General features: G+C 50.0%; 1 protein-coding gene across 1 annotated transcript in view; it reads left to right on the forward strand.

The window, feature by feature from the left end:
- Ltbp2 (latent transforming growth factor beta binding protein 2) overlaps positions 1-16,292 on the forward strand; it is an 85,303-nt gene that overhangs the window by 22,905 nt on the left and 46,106 nt on the right. The gene's annotated exons all lie outside the window — the stretch shown is intronic.

The raw sequence follows: 16,292 nt of genomic DNA on the forward strand, positions 1-16,292 counted from the left end.
AGGAGGGGAGTTGATGGGCCGCATCCCTGCCCTCCTTGCCCTCGGACTAGAAATCTGAACTTTGTAAACCGGTCCCTTTCTAGGATACTGTTTGCTTTGAGCTTTTTGGGTTGGTTTTTCCATTCACATCCACTTAGGGAGTTCTTTCTGAAATGCTGCAACCGACCTTGTCTTGCTGAACCAAGGGGAAAACAGATTTGCCGTCTCAGAGCCAAGAGAACCAAGGGGAGGGAAGATGGATGTTGAGGTCAGGTCCTTAGCAGCCAGGTTGAGAGAGATCTACTGAGTGGCAGGAAGAGGAGGAAGGACAGGCGGGAGCTATGAAATAACTCTGAGAGCAGGAGGCACAGGTTCTGAGGCAAGGTGCAGGGTAGGCGTGGGGAGCCTGAGTGCCCAGACATGTGCTTTCCAAGGGCCGTCAGAAACAGGGAGAAAGAGTAGGTGAGCTCAGGTTGAGGCTTAGGGAGCTCCAAGATCAAAACAGAAGCTTACGGCCATTGCCTGCAAATGTTAGGGCAGAACCAAGGGTCTCGGTGCTCAACACAAAGGGCCTGGGATAGGTTATGAGCTGGTGGGCGGGGCCTGGCCCTTGCACTGATGTTACAGGTTGTGAACCCACAGATGACCTGAGGTTAGCTATAAGCTGGTGGGCAGGGCCTAGGTCTTGCCCTGATTGTTATAGATATATAACATAGTATATGATATATATACATACACACACACGCACACACACACACACACACACACACAGTGAGCCCCAAGCAAACAGGCCTATGTCAAGGCACATGCCAGATGCCAGCTTGAGGCCATGTTTCCCTCTATAGTGCTTTCACACTCCTCCAGATAGGCCATTCGTTACACTTGTTCCTGCTTGTCCATGAACGTACTGTCCCTGACATCTAACACGGTGCCTGATCCGGTACAGGTGCTCAACCCATTTGTAAAAGAATGACTGCAAGGTGAGAAGTCTAGGTTGTGTGTGTTTTGTATCTTAGGGATATTGTCTAAGGTCTGAGAGAAGTCTTTGGCCCACAGTAGGGCCATGCTCGACTTCCAGAGGCTTTCAGGCCAGAGGCTACCGTGGTGTCCTTAAGGGACAGCAGCCTCCAGGTCAGTCCCATCCCTTTCTGCCCTGAGACCTCCAAGCATGAAATCCGGGCAAGTCTAAGTGCCCCACTGTCGGCTGCTGTCCACCCAGCTGTGTTTTGCTTTGTGAGGCCAAATCCCGCATGCCTGGTCGTGCTAAACATTTCCTGTGAGCCGAGCCAGGTTTCCCAAGCAGCTGCTGGCCTCTGTCCTGAGAGCAGTTTGGACAGGCCAGTCCTGTCCAGACAAAGGAGAGACGTGACACGGAGGACAGTCTAGGAGTGGGAAGGAGGGTGAGATGTCTGGGAGGAGCAACCCCGCAAGAAGTGTGATGGCCAAAGCCCTTTCAGAAGAGCGCTAGGTAGAGGCCAGGGCCTGTGCACCATTTCGAGGTACATTTAAAGGGAGATGAGAGAGGGAGTCCTGGCAAGTCACAGCAGCAGGCAGGATGCCCATGGAGGCCAAGGTACCCTGCTGTCCCTGGATGGGCAGAGGGCCTGCCCACCTATGAAACAACTGAGCAATGGCTTTGGGAGATGGGGCTGGTTCCAGGAGACAAGGGGGCCATGGGAAACTGCTTTAGACCAGGGTCTAACCTCGAAGCTGATTTCTGGGAACTTGTCAACACACAGCTTTTGATTCCACGGTCTGGAGTAAGCAAGCATCTCTGATGTGGTCCCAGGGATGTTAGCCAAGGCGCTGCTGGTCTGTGGACCACATTTCAGGTTAGCGCGTGGGTCTGGGGTTCAGATAAGCCTTGGCCCTTGTTCAGAGTTTGCACTCACCATCTGTGTGACATTAGGCACACACCCTAATCTCTCAGGGCCAACAGTCTCCATCTGATAGGATTGCGGGGAGGGTGAAATGACACCAGCTGAGTAGGGCGCTTTGCATGGTATCTGACTCTAGTGTTTTCGTATGGTAGCCATCGGTGGGCAGGTTCTTTTTGCCACGAAGACTTGAGAACAGAAAAACGTGTGTGTGTGTGTGTGTGTGTGTGTGTGTGTGAGAGAGAGAGAGAGAGAGAGAGAGAGAGAGAGAGAGAGAGAGAGAGCTTGTATAGACTTGTTCTGGAACAAAGGAGGGGCTCAGATTCATCTCACGGGGAGGTACGACAAACATATCCACTAGGGGTAGCTTTAGCTGACTTGGGGTATGATGATTACACCAGGATCATTGTTACCACCTGCATGAGAGAACGCAAATCAGTGGAAAGGTTCTAAACCAGGCACAAGTACTTACTGCTCTGGAGAAGGTCTCTCTCTCTCTCTCTCTCTCTCTCTCTCTTTCTCTTTCTCTTTCTCTTTCCTTCCCTCTCTCCCTCCATCTCTCCCTCCCTCCCCAACCCCATCCCTTTTTTCTCTCTCTTAAATCTCAACTGAGAACTTCCTTTACCTCCTACGTCCGCTTCCTTGCTGTTAGCAGAGGCAGTTGTACAGTGTGGAGAGGACACCTGGAGGTTTACCTGGCAGGCGTCCTTTGACTCCCCACTGCTGCCCAACAGAGGAGCCCAGAGTGACTGGGTGGTTGCAAACACTGTTCTCGCCCAGAGAGTCATACAGCCTGTGGCCCAGTGAAACTAATGAGTGATTTCAGTCTTGGCTTCCTCCCAGGAGAGGTGAGAGGGGGGCTGTTATCTCCCACTTCCCTCACAAAGCTGCTTCAAGCTAGTCTTCTCCAGCTGGGCTTGACCACTGAGTTTCTCTTTACACTCCCTGAAAGGTGGAAGGATCTCTGGGCCTTTGTAATGTTAGCATCTACCCAACCAACAGAGATATCTGAGACTTATAGAGTCGGGCCCTGGTTAAGACAGGGCTGGCCCTGGGGTGCATTTGCGTAAATCTAAAAAGACTGGGCTTGTCAGGTGTGGCACACCCTTGATCACTGTGCTCGGGAGGTAGAGGCAGGTGGGTCTCTGTGAATTTCAGGCCAGCTCGGTCTACAGAACGAGTTCCAGATCATCAATTACATAGTGAAGCCCAGATGTAGCCCAGGGCGCGTAATCCAGCTTTGACCCTGGGGATAGGGATTCAGGGAGCAGTGTTGAGGAGGGTAGAGGCCTTCTCAAATGTGGCATGGCCAGGGAATCTCCTCCTGCTATGCTTGGCTCAAAGCAGGCATGTCTAGGTTGCTGAGGCAAGCCTCAGCTTGCTCAGGGGAACAGCAACCAGGAGTCTTTCGGAATCCATCTGCTACCGTCAGGGATCAGACAGTCCCCAAATCCCCAAATCCCCAAATCCCCTCTTCCTTTCCCCCACCTGTAAGTCTGAATGAGGCCATCTGGTCCAAAGAGCCCCCCACCAAACTCTGGTGAAATCTGAGTATTTCTCCTTTCTAAAAACCTCTTGGAGCTGAGGACTATCAGGCTGCTGCCATGGCTTTGGTTTTAGAACAGAACCGCATTAGCATTCCATCCGTGGAACAAAGTACCCGAGTGTTTGACTTATAAGAAGAAATGGTTTGTTTTTGACTCAGTTTTGTAAGTTCTAGTACAAGATTGAGCAGACCCATTGCTTCAGACCTCTGGTGGCCAAGCCAGAGAGAGGGTGTGGTAAAACAAGACGCTCATTTCATGGCTAGAAAGCAAGAGATGACGAGGAAGATGCTGGGGTCCCAAGTCCCCCTTGATGCTATGTTCCTCCTCACCAGTGGCTGAAGGACCTCCCGCTAGTCCTTCACTCCACCCACATCTCCCTAAAAATCCTACCAACTTCAAATAACATCACTCTGGGGATCAAGCCTCTCACACACAGTCTAGTTGCAAACTATTACAAGGATTCTTCAAGGCTCGGCCCCAGCTCTTTACAAACGCTGAGAGTTAAGCTACTGGTCTTCTACTGGCCCACAACCTGCAGGTCAGTGATGACGGCCACAGATTACCGCTGCCACGGCCACGATTCCCCACGTCCCTACTGTTGACCCTCCTTGAGATGAGCCTGCGTGAAAGTCTCCACCTTAGTGTTAGGTAGGAAGTGGATGCTGTTAATCATTGTCCTTGAAGTATAAATGGGGACAGGGCAGGCGGCTCCTCAGAGCGGAGTAGAGGGGGTCCCTAGAGTTCCTTGCTCTTTAATAGTGGGTCTAGATTTCCAGCTATCGTGGTGGATCGTTCAGGCTGAGATTGGGGGAACTGGTGCTGTGGTTAAGGTGATGTTATTTCAGTTGAACCGTGGCGTGGTGGTTACAGTGAGATTGGCAATGCGCCTTTAGTGCGGCGTGAGGAGAAGGCTGAACCTTAGGGCTGCGGTAACGCAGAGCTTAGACTGTCGGTCTTTTGAATGGAGTATGGTTGTTGTTTTAATCTAACCTCCGTCGGAGTCTTAATGAGGAAGCTGGGGTGTTTTATGGGTTCCTCCTAACCCCAAACTGGGGACGAGAAGGCGCAGGGGTTGAGAGGGTGGCTCCTAAGTCACACAGACCACAGTTTCATATGATTCTGCTCGCCAGCTGTGGGATGTGGTGGGTCCTTTTTCACTTCTGGGAGGCTCAGTGTATAGGGCGCCTGCTAATGCTTGACCACACACGGCACGCTTGACCGCTCACGGCTATGGGTTGAATGATGACAGACCTAGGAGAAAGTGCTGAGTCACCCAGTTCAGCGTGCAGTACCCCACAGTGAGGAGTGTTTCTTGTTTGGATCTGAGTTCCAGCAGGAAAGCAGAGGGACTCTGGGGGGACAATTTAATAAAAGGTCTGTTTAACAGGGTGCGGGCAGGAGAGGAGAAAACGAGGGCCCATGGAGCTTGCTAGCAACATCAAATCTCCTTTTAAGGAACAAGAGGCAGTTTGCTAGGATCCAGAGCAACACAGCCACAGGACCAGGCTGCTTGTCTAGAGGCTAAGGATGGGACCTCCGTTCATTTTCTTCCTCCCTCTGATCTCTTCCTGGAATTCCCCACTGGGGTAATATCCAGGGTGAAGAAGCCTCCCAGGGCCTAGTGTGACCTGAGATGGATGTCAGGGGGCCGCCAGGCAGGTAGAAGGGCCTCCAGCTCCTGAGCATCCTCACAGTGTCCTGTGAGCAGGCTTTTCTGTCACGGTCACTCTGCGATGAGGACACCGAGGACACCCTGTGTCAACCCGAAACACACTTGTACTTGGTGGACTTAGGCCTCTAGGATTTTCATTTGGAAGGAAGAGGTTAAGGATCAAAGACGCAAGAGGAGAGAAAAGGCGAGCAAAGCCCTAGGGGTGTGAACAAGGCCTGGACGAAGAGAAACAGGGAGCTGGTGCCCCCATAGTCCCGGTGGAGGTTTCCCAGGCTCCAAGAACCTTTCGAGCTGAAGGCTTTCACATCTATATCAGGTTTCACCCCTTGCCAGGCATGTGGAGGAAGTTTCTGATTTATGGGCCCAGTAGTTTTTCCAGTTACTCAATCTGTAAATCTGCCATCAGTTAGTTCACTGGGCACTGCCAGAAAAGCCAATGAGTGCTTCCCAGGTGAAAACTGCTTCAGCAAAGTCCAGTAGTGTTAGGATAACAGAGAGAGAGAGAGAGAGAGAGAGAGAGAGAGAGAGAGAGAGAGAGAGAGAGAGAGAGAGAGAGAGAGAGAGAGAGAGAGAGAGAGAAGAGATTTTAAAATATATACTCATCTCTATGTGTGGCATTCATGGGGTCAGCACACACACAGACACACACTCCCTTAGGGGGTGTCTAAGGGAGAGAGGGAGAGACTTAAGTTGAGCTGGGCAATTTTCTAGAAACAGGTTAGGAAGAGAGAATGGGAGATATGCAAACCCAGGACTCCCTGCCTTCCAGACCCAGAGGGATGTCTGTGTCTGCGTGTCCACCTGTCTGTCTGCAGATGACACTGACAGTTGCTAAATGCTTCCTGGTAACGCACTGTGAAAACGCCTAGTTCCCCTGTGAGCCCCAGAACTGTGGTTTTGGGCTTCTGATTCATGGTGGAAGTGAGTAGCCGCGGCAGGCATTTGGGGGCGGCTTTTCTTCTTCTCATTTCTCCTAAAACAATATTTGTGGAAGGTCTAAAATTCAAGGAAGCTGAGTACTTCTTGAAGGGAAAAATCCCCGACTCTTGCAAAACAAAGATTATAAATCAAAACCTCTAACGCTCCCAGCCGATTGCCCACACAGCGCTTTCCTCCTGGCGCCTCAGCTCTGACCACGGCCTCGCTTGTCCACCCATGTGTGCTGGGTTACATCAGAGCTACTTGTCGGAATCTGGATCCAAGTCGCCAGTGAGACGGTACCCTTCCAGGGCTCCTTCTTTGGAGAAAGAAGGCTATGCCCTTTGCAGTCTGAGAGGTGACGGCAAAAAATGGGGCAAATACTTATTTCCCTCTTTGTAATCCTGTGGATAGATGCCTTGTAGATCCTAGCAACTTCAGCAAAAACCTCTTTATTCTCATTAAACCAAGAGTGTTCACGGTTCACTCAGTGGCACCTATGGCTTCCCCCTGTTATATTTTTCTGTATGTGTGTGCCTAGGGGTATGTGTACACTTATGTGCTTGGGTTTGTGGATGCCAGAAGTCAACCTTGAGTGCCGCATCTCAGGAGCCATCCTCCTTGTGTTTTGAGACAGTCTTTTGCTAGCACACAGAGCTCACCCATGTGACCTTTGACCATTGGGTTCAGCATTCCCACGAGTCTGCTTTACAACAACCCATCTTAAGAGAGAGTTGCTGTGTAATTAGCTTCCACAGCCTCATCTCCCTAAAGAGAGTCCAAACTAAATAAGCCCTGGCGTGAGGGTTCAGTCTCTATTCACCCCTCTGCCACGCGTTCTGTGTGTCCCAAGTGAATTTTCAGGCCAGTTGGAGGAAATGTTTGAAAGGGGATGAGCTTTGAGCAGACACTGGCAGGGTTTTGTCCAGGCACAGCCTACTTGCATGTCTGCCTTCTGTGAACTAGGCAGAAGATCTGTGTCCTAACTTTAATGGTTACTAAAGGAATGAATGGGAAATGCTCAGCACAGCCTAGCAGAGCCCAGAGGAAGCCAGTTTTTTTTTTTTTTCTAGGAGAGGACATGATCCCTCCTGTTTCCCCTTGACTGTGTAGTCCTTGTTCCTCACTGGGCATCACCACCTGCACATTCTGCATCTGTCTCTTTGTGATCAGTGTTTTCTCTGTCCTTCCCACTCCCTATTCCAGCTCACATTCCACATCTCTAAAAGCTCCAGCCTCAGGACCACACATGCTTAGGAGGCCTGGAGTACTTGGGTTGGACAACTTACTTGGCCATGACTTTCCTGACCCCTGTAACATCCTTCTTCTCTTCTTTTGGGCTCTTCTGACATGCTCACATGCAGGACCTAGTTCCTGGGCTTCTGGGTGTGGACGTTTGTGTTGGTCACTGCACCAAACGTAACAGGATAAACAGGGCTAAAATCTAGCCTGTATTCTGGTCATCCTACCTTGGTACTGTGCTGCAGCTTCCTGAAGGAAGTAGAGTGTAAACAGAGGTAGAGCTTTTTTTGTCCTGACCACTTAGTACCAAATAATCACTCAGAGGCTTATATTAATTGTAAATTCTTGGCCAATATCTCAGGCTCATTACTAACTAGCTCTTACATTTTAAGTTAACCCATATTCCTTATTTATGCTCTGCCACATGGCAGTACCTTTATTAACATGGCACATTCCTCTCCTTCTCCCTCTATGTCCACCTGAAAACTCCTGACTCCACCCTTCTCCTTCCCATCATCCTTAATTTGGTCACCCCACCTATACATCCTGCCTTGCTACTAGTCAGTGTTTTATTAAACCAATTCGAGTAACAAATCTTCACAGTGGACAAGAGGATTAGTCCACAGTAGTGAGACGACTTCAGTTATGGCTATGGGTTTACTAGGTCTGCTGCCTCCCCGTCTCAGAGGGCAAGGTGCCCTTCCCATAGTGCCCAGTGGGATTGCACACCTTCCAAGGGCATCAAAAGCACACCTTAGCCAGATTGAACTACGAATTCATGAAATCAAGATTCCCTATGAGCTGAGAAGTCTTCCAGGTGACACTGGCCCAGTCTTGGAAACAAGGCCTTTCCAGGGATGGGTACATGACTCCAACAGAGAGAGAGAGAGAGAGCTAGAGAAATCATGAAGAAGTTTAAAGTGCAATGTAATCAATATTTGGGGCAGCAACTGGGTTCCCAGTAATGTTCTAAGTCTATGTAGGATATAGAGGGTAAGACTCAGTCCCTTCTCTTCTGGAGAGTCAGTGTCCCTGGCTCAGTTCCAGGATGGTCCTGCTGGGCCCAGAGGAGGCTGGCTGAAAGCTCTTGGAGGAGAATGGAATGCCCATCGCCTGAAAAGTTTGTCACCTGGGCATGCTGGGTAGAAAGTGAAGAGCTTTTCCTGGGTACTGGACAGCCCCCTCCAGCTACCTTTTTTTCCTACCTCTGTGCTGAGGCACCCGGGGTAAGCCTGGTTTCCAGGCAGCAGAAGAGAGTAAAGGTGATCCACATGCTGAGGGCCTGGCCTACAACATAGACCTGCTTTGGGATTGTCCTGGGGGTAGGGATGTGGCCTCAGTGAGGAGTTGGGCGTCCCCTTCCCCAGCATTCCCTAGGACACACAGAACTGCTACCTCCCTTTGGCACTGGTGGACCTTTCTGGAAATGTGTTCTCCGCCAACTGCCGGGGAAGCCAAGCAGGAGTGGTTCTGGCTAGGAAAGACTGCCCTGCTTGGTGCACCTCTAACCCGAGTCTTGGCAGGGGCATCCCATGGGGTCTGTGAGCCAGACCTGTAGTCCTCTCAGACCCGGGTGTGGCCGTGGAAAGAACTAGAGGCCCAGAGCCTCAGAGCAGGGAGTGTGACTCACTGGCAGCCAAGTTCCGCTGAGTAGGGTTGACCAGAGGGGCTGAAGGCTTGGGTGAATGGGCACACACCGTGCAGCCACGGAAGCGATCTTGAGACACCCAGGAAGACACATCTGGGGGAGGGGCTCTTGGCCTCTCAGGATCAGGGATAGCAATGACAGCGCCAGTGTACGCCATGCAGCAACAGGTGCTGGTCCCCACCTAAGAGCTGCCCACTGAGAAAACCGCCCCTGAGTGTCTACCATAGGTCCCTGGAGGCATGGCAAGGGGCCATCTGATCTTGGTGCAGGTGTGAGGCCTGCCTGGCCATCCAGTAGGGGACTGGATAACAATCTGCCAGATTTGCCCTTTGGGACTTTTGAGGTTCCAGATGCTCTGGAAGCAGGAGCCAATGGGGAGGAGCCAGGGATGCTGACCTGCAAGGAACTGTGCCTGCAGTCACGAAGCAGAATATTGTGACCGCCTCCTCTCTGTTGCTTTCTCCTTGACCCCTCCTCTGGCATCACCAGCGGCATAGCCTCTTCTCCTGCTTCGCCTTTAAGCTAGGCCATGTTCCCTGCACCCCACCCCCAACCTTTCTATATTCTCTCCTCACTCTTACGTTTCTCAACATGTTTAGGTGTCAGAGCAAGCGGAAGTCTCAAGGAATACCACGAGCTACCAGGGCAGTTAATCCCATGATGGTAATTAGCTAGAAGCAGTTTTATTAGCAGAAGCTAAGACGATTGCCTGTGTGTCTATGAAAAAGAAAAAGCCCACACACCAAAAAAAAAAAAAAAAACAAAAAACAAAAAACAAAAAGCCCGAACCCACCCAGCTTTAGGCACACACACACACACACACACACACACGCCCATGGAAAGAGTGAACGGGACTACTGAGTGAAGCGTGACGATCTGTTGCTGCATTTTTCCGTTGATATTAATTTATTGCTTGATCATTTGTTCAACCGTGTACTAGCGGACAAGTGGCAGCAGGCGCCGGAGGCTGGAGGATTTATGGAATGCAACTTAAAACTGAGGCCATGCTCATTAGCAGATTTTCCCCCTTCAGTCAGGAGGTGTTTGCAGAGTTGGGCCTGAGCTTAGCAGGGGTCCCTGAGAGATCAGCTCCCCTCCCCGCCCCCCCAGCACCCCGCCCTCCTCCCCAACCCCCCAACTGTGGCTGCAGCACTGACTGGCCTCTTGGGTTTCTGCCAACTTGAGGCATTAACCACACATCACGCTACAAAGCAGAGCCCTGCTACCCATTTCTCTTGGGTTGCAACCTGAGCTCCTAATCTGCAACGCTAGCGTTTGAGAACTGGAGACTGGAGAGTCAGAAGTTCAAGATCATCCTCAGCAGCATAACAAGTTCAAGGTCAGCCTAGACACGCGAGTCTCTGCTTCCAAAAACAGGGCACGTTCCCATCCCAGACGCGCATGTGCAAGCCTCTGCTAGGGATTTTCTCCATCTCTGCTTCTGAAATAGCTCTAGAACCCATACCTTCTTCTTGGTTCCATCCTTGGTCACTCGCTGCCCAGACCACAGCCAAAGCCTTCTATTTGGCCTCTAGCCCTCCCCTCTCTACCACTACCCTTAGTGCCTTGAGAATAATCTTGGCTCTCCTCATCTTTGCTGGGTGCTAGTCACTTGGCCCAGTGTCCAGTAGATCCGAGAGGGAAGAAAGTGTTTGCTGGAGTTACATGTGGTCGTGAGTCACCTGGTATGAACGTTAGGACAGAAGAGCAGCCAGCATGCTCTTTTGACCACTGAGCCATCTCTCCAGCCCCGTAAGTGCTTCCTGAATGCCTAAAGGAGGTATAAGAGGCCCCCAAAATATGGATCCAAGCCTGTTCTATATCTCTCAAAGCCTCAGTGTCCTCATCTGTAAAATAGAAATAATCAGCAAAGGAGAGGGGATTCAGGATAAAGTGAGCCTGGTTTAGTAACCTGGCTTCTATGCGTCATGAACTCTGCAACCTTCCGCAGTCGTGAACCTTTCATACATCCCCGTGTGTTTGTCTTGTTTGTTTGTAGGGATTGTGTGTATACACTGGGGACCAGGTTATAGAGAGGCCTACATGAGAGGGTGCGTATGACGGATATCACTGGTACAGAACCCTGCACAGAGTAAAGTGTTCTTTAAACCTTCATATCAGGAGGCTGGAGGGATGGCTCAGGAGTTAAGAGCACTGGCTCCTCTTCCAGAGAACCCAGGTTCATTCCCAGCACCCATACGGCAGCTCACAAGTGTCTGTAACTCTAGTTCCAGAGGATTTGACACCCTCACACCAACGCTCATAACATAAATTAAAAGAAAACAAAACAAAAGGTCTTCATACCAGGTGACCTGAGTTTCCACTTCCTGCTCCTCCCACATAAGCAGCCACTATTATCAATTTCCCAGGTTTCCCTCTGAGATTACTTTATGTATATGCACAACATGCATCCGTATTTTCAGTATTTTTTTTTACAACTTTACATGTCCCTTACACCAGAAGTCAGCAAACTTCTTCCATAAAAGGCCACGTGGTAAATATTTTCAGCTTCCTGTGACATATGGCTTCTGCAGCTACCCAGTCGGGTGGCTGAGGAGCAAGAGCAGCCATAGACGGTGCGTGGCCGCGCTCCAGGGACGCTTTATTTATGGAAACTTACATTTGAATTTTATATCACTTTCTCATGTCAAGAAACAGTCTTTTAACTGTTTTTCCAGCTGTTTGAAAATGTAAAGACCATTGTTAGGTCACAGCCTGTACAAAACAGCCAGGAGGTTGGATCTGGGCTGTTTTGTTTCCACACTTCAGTGTGTCTTGGAGAGTGTTCCTTCCTGATACGAAAGAGCTGTTAAGACACCTGGCTCCGTCCTGCGGCCGTCTCTGCTTTAACCGCTCCTCTGCTGGAGGCCACTCGGTTGCTTCTATTCCGTACAAAACATACTTATTGCTAATTCAAAACAAGGCTGCTCTGGAAGGCGGGTGTTTGCGTCATTCTAGACATGAACACATGTTTTGGGACTGGTCCTTTAGAGTGAGGAAGTGGTCCAAGGACAGTAAAGACAGCCAAGCAGGGACAGGAGTCCCCAGGACATCAAGCTTTGTTTGAGGATGGAGTGTTCGAAATTGTTCTACCTTGAGAGAAAGGGGCTGTGGCCGTCATCAGCTGTGTACTCACAGTGAGGAGACCCTCTCAGGTAGTTCCCACTGGCCAGAAACGGGACTGGGAAATCACGGATAAGTGATTGGCCACCACCCTTACAGTTCAGGGGAAGCAGCAGCCTCCATAGGGGCAGGAAAACAGCAGCACCGCGAAGCAGGTTCATCCGCACTCCAGCCTCGAAGGTGGACCATAGGACTCAAAGTCTTCCCGCATTGTGCCAAAAGAGCCAGCACCATCAGGCCGCTCTCTGAGAGCTCTCTCAGCTCAGTTCCTGCCAGCGACAGCTGAGAGTGCCTGTTTCTCAGTCTCAACAACACGTATGTTATTAAACTTTGGGAGTTTGGCTAGTCTGGTAGATTAAAACATGCTGTGGTGGGGTCGTTTTTCATTTGTCCATCTCCTAAGCAGAAAGGCTGAGCGCTTTCACATCACTGAAGCCTTAGTGTGGGGAGCAGGGTCTGAAGACACCCTGCACATTTCACTGAATGGCCTCATTATATGCCTGCAGGTCCCAACTATCTGATGTGGGAACACTTTTCTCATTAAGCTTGTTGAAAGATTTCCAGCATTAGAAGTCAGAAGGTTCTCCTGGCAGATCCAGGGGCACCCCTGGTGCCAGCCTGTGGCAGACTTTCCATTGTCTGTGAAATGATAAAGAAAATAAAGTATTAGTAGTGAGATTTTCATAAAGTTAAGCCTATGAAAATATTGATGTTTAGAACTGAAAGTCTTTTCCTTATGAAGTTGTGGTGGTAATGACCAGTATGCATTCCTGCGTGTGTTAGCATCATATCCATCCATGCTGGTTGATTTTGTTGTTGTTGTTCAAAATACCTGACAGAGGCAACACATAGGGGGAATTGTTTATTTTGGCTCACGGTTTCAGAAAACTCATCCTCAGTCACTGGTCTTTGTGTTTCGTTGGTTGTTGGGCAGAATGCTCCTGCGCCCTGGTTCACGCGCTTTGAAAATCCCAATCCCGTCATGCTTTCCCTCTTATGAGCGCTCACTTGGCTTAGTAAAGCAATTGCATGGCCTCCCTAGTCTCTCAGCCCTCTCCCACAGCTTGGTGAGGTAGCTATTCTAACCCTGCTGCTGCTGAGGACGATGGGCTCAGAGGAGCTAAGCAATGTGCTAAGGTTACCCTGCCGCGAGAGGCCATATTCGTCCTTCTGTTCAAACCCCTTCCTCTCTCCTCTGAGCATCCAGGTTCTCTCTATGACTAAGGGAGTCAGGCTTGCTTGCCCAGTGTTCTTCTCTGAGAAGTAATTCAGCTGGCCCTGAAGATCTTTGATAGAGATCTCTTGGGCAGTCTCTCGGAAGCACTGGAAGGACTTTGCTTTTGATGTAGCAGGTGGTGCTGATCTTCTCCTGAGAGGAGTGGGCCTGAGGTTTAGATCTCAATTCCGGGCCACTATCACCCTTAGAACTTCCGCATGGCTAACAGGATCTCACCTACTCCAACCCCTGATCTCTGGAAACAGGAAGAGGATTTGCTGCGGAGGTTTCTAGAGGAAGCAGCAGTGAGGTTCCCAGGAGCCAAGGCCTGCGCCATGAGGCCTGGGGTAGATGAAGTAACCAGCTCTGTTATTGTCCAAGTCTAGCTTCTGTCCGCAGAGTGCCCATGGTTTGAGCACATGGAAGCAACCATTCTGGAGTAGGAGGGGGCAAGGGCCCCAGACTGTATCCTGTTAGGACACAGAATGCAGCGGGGAGAAAGAGGGAGGGATCTGACAGGTGCAGAGAGCCCTAAGTCCAGGCTGGCTTCCACTGGCGTCTGGGCTGACACAGAACACGGGCCCTGGAGTCAGGGTGGCCCATCTGGAATCCCAGTGTCTTGGTTTAGTAATGATATAATGTTGGGTGAGTCTTTGGCCCCTCTCAGCTTCCCTGTTCACATGGCCTCACACCCACCATGGTCCAGATGTTGTATATACAGTGGCTCATGCCACTGTCAGAATGCTAGAGTATTTACAATAGAGGCCGTCCAATAACAAACATGCAGAAGAGCCGCTCGAGTGTATAAGACAAACAACTCAGACGGTTGTCAAAGAACAAGCAACAAACACATCCATGAGCAACAGTTCAACGTCAGAAGTATTTGTTTTTTTGTTTTTTGGAAGGGAGGGCTGGAGAAATGGCTCAGCTGTTAAGAGCACAGACTGTTCTTACAGAGGGCACAAGTTCAGTTTCCAGCACCACAGCTGCCAGTCACCTGTAACTTCAGCCCCAGGGGATATGATGGCTCGTCTCAGCAGGTAGCTGTACCCACCTGGATATACCCATACAGAGCCACACACTTATGCACACAAAAATCATCTTTTGTTGTTGGTTTTCGAGACAGGGTTTCTTTGTGAAGCCCTGGCTTTCCTGGAAATAGCTTTGTAGACCAGGCTGGCCTTGTGCTCACAGAGATCCACCTGCCTCTGCCTCCCGAGTGATGGAATTAAAGGCGTGTGCCACCACCACCTGACACAGAATAATTTTTTTAATTAAAATTTTAAAAGGAGAGAAAAGCAACATTGAAGTGCCATTATTATGCTTATTTAGTTAATGTATTGCGGGTTGGGCGGTGGTGGCGCACGCCTTTAATCCCAGCACTCGGGAGGCAGAGGCAGGCGGATCTCTGTGAGTTCAAGACCAGCCTGGTCTACAAGAGCTAGCTCCAGGACAGGCTCTAAAGCTGCAGAGAATCCCTGTCTCGAAAAACCAAAAAAAAAAAAAATAGTTAATGTATGCTATAAAGTCCCAAATGGTGGTAGCAGGCCATGTGGCGGCAGACAGCGGGCCCTGCGAGCAGCCAGTCCCAAGCAGAGAAGGCTGCCGGTCTTAGAGCGGTGGCCTGAGCAGTGGTGGTGGGTCATGTGGCGGCAGACAGTGGGCTCTGGGAGCAGCCAGTCCCAGGCAGAGATGGGTGCCGGTCCCGAGCAGTGGCTGGTCCCAGGCAGGGAGACACATGGCGGGCGGGCAGAAGACAGAGACATGCGTTGACATGACTTACAGAGTGAGGTTGAATATTTATTCAGGGGGTTATGAAGGGGGAAGGGAGAAGAGGGGAAGAAAGAGAGAGAGAGAGACAGAGAGACAGACAGAGAAGGGGAAGCAGAGAAGTGGGGAGAGAGGCAGAAGCGAAGCTGCCTTTCTGAGAGGAAGATGGAAAAGAGAGCAAGCTCAGGCCAGAAGCTGAAGATCAGCCTGCCTCAGCAGATGGGGAGGGAATGGGCGTGGCTTGTCTCTTAAAGGGACAGGGACCAAAACCATAACAATGTATTGCAAAATTTAACAATAAAGCTGGGAGTAATAGGCAGTACATGCCTGTAAAACCAGTTCTCAAAAGGAAAAATATAAGTATGAGGCTAGCCTGAGCTACACAACAAACTCTCAATAATGATGATCATGACAACAATAATTACTGTTATAGGCTATGCTAGCGAGTGTGTGCTCTGTGTGGTACACTTATGTGCTTTATTAAGTTTTAAATCCACTTTTAAATCTTTGCTGATACATAAAACTCATAAAATTATGTATATTAGTGGGGTTCTATGTAATGTTTGATACATGTATACACTGTGACACTTACGTGTTTTGATGGGACCCCTTCAGAAAACAAGGCACCGAAATATATTAAAGCTGAAGATGTTTGTAATCTTTGATAGTCTTGGTAGCCTGAGGAATTGAGTCAATCCTAACGTCATAACTGTTCTCAAAATGTTTATTATTAAAAGCTTTTCAAACACATAAATTACAATGGCTAAATAGAAGTTGTTATTAAAAACTTCAAGGGCTGGGGAAATGGTTCAGTGGCTGAAGGGCTTACTAACACAAGCGAGAGAAGCTGAGCTCAATCCCAAGCATCGTGCTGGGATAGAGGGGGACATGGCCAGGTATGGGCTCGCACACCTGCAGTTCCAGCCCTAGGGAGGCGGAGACGGAGCTCCCGGTCCAGAGCATCATCGTCATCACCATCTGCACGTGTGCGTTTGCTCTGCATGGTACACTGGGCTCCCTGGACCCACGCCAGCCCGGCTGGTGAGTTCTAGGTTCAGGGAGAGAAGCTACCTCAAAAGAGTGAGGTGTAAAGTAATTGAGGAAGCCGCCCGGTGTCAAACTCCGACAGCCGCACACATTCGCACACGTGTGCATATGCACCTGCACACAATTTATTTATTCACTTGTGTGGGGGTGTGGTGTGCACGTGGAGACCAGAGGACAACTTGCAGCGGTCTGTTCTCCCACCACGTGTGTTGCAGGGATTGAACTTAGGTGGTCAGGTTTGGTGGCAGGTGCC

This window comes from Arvicola amphibius, chromosome 7 (assembly GCF_903992535.2).
Source record: "Arvicola amphibius chromosome 7, mArvAmp1.2, whole genome shotgun sequence".
Lineage (NCBI taxonomy): Eukaryota > Metazoa > Chordata > Mammalia > Rodentia > Cricetidae > Arvicola > Arvicola amphibius.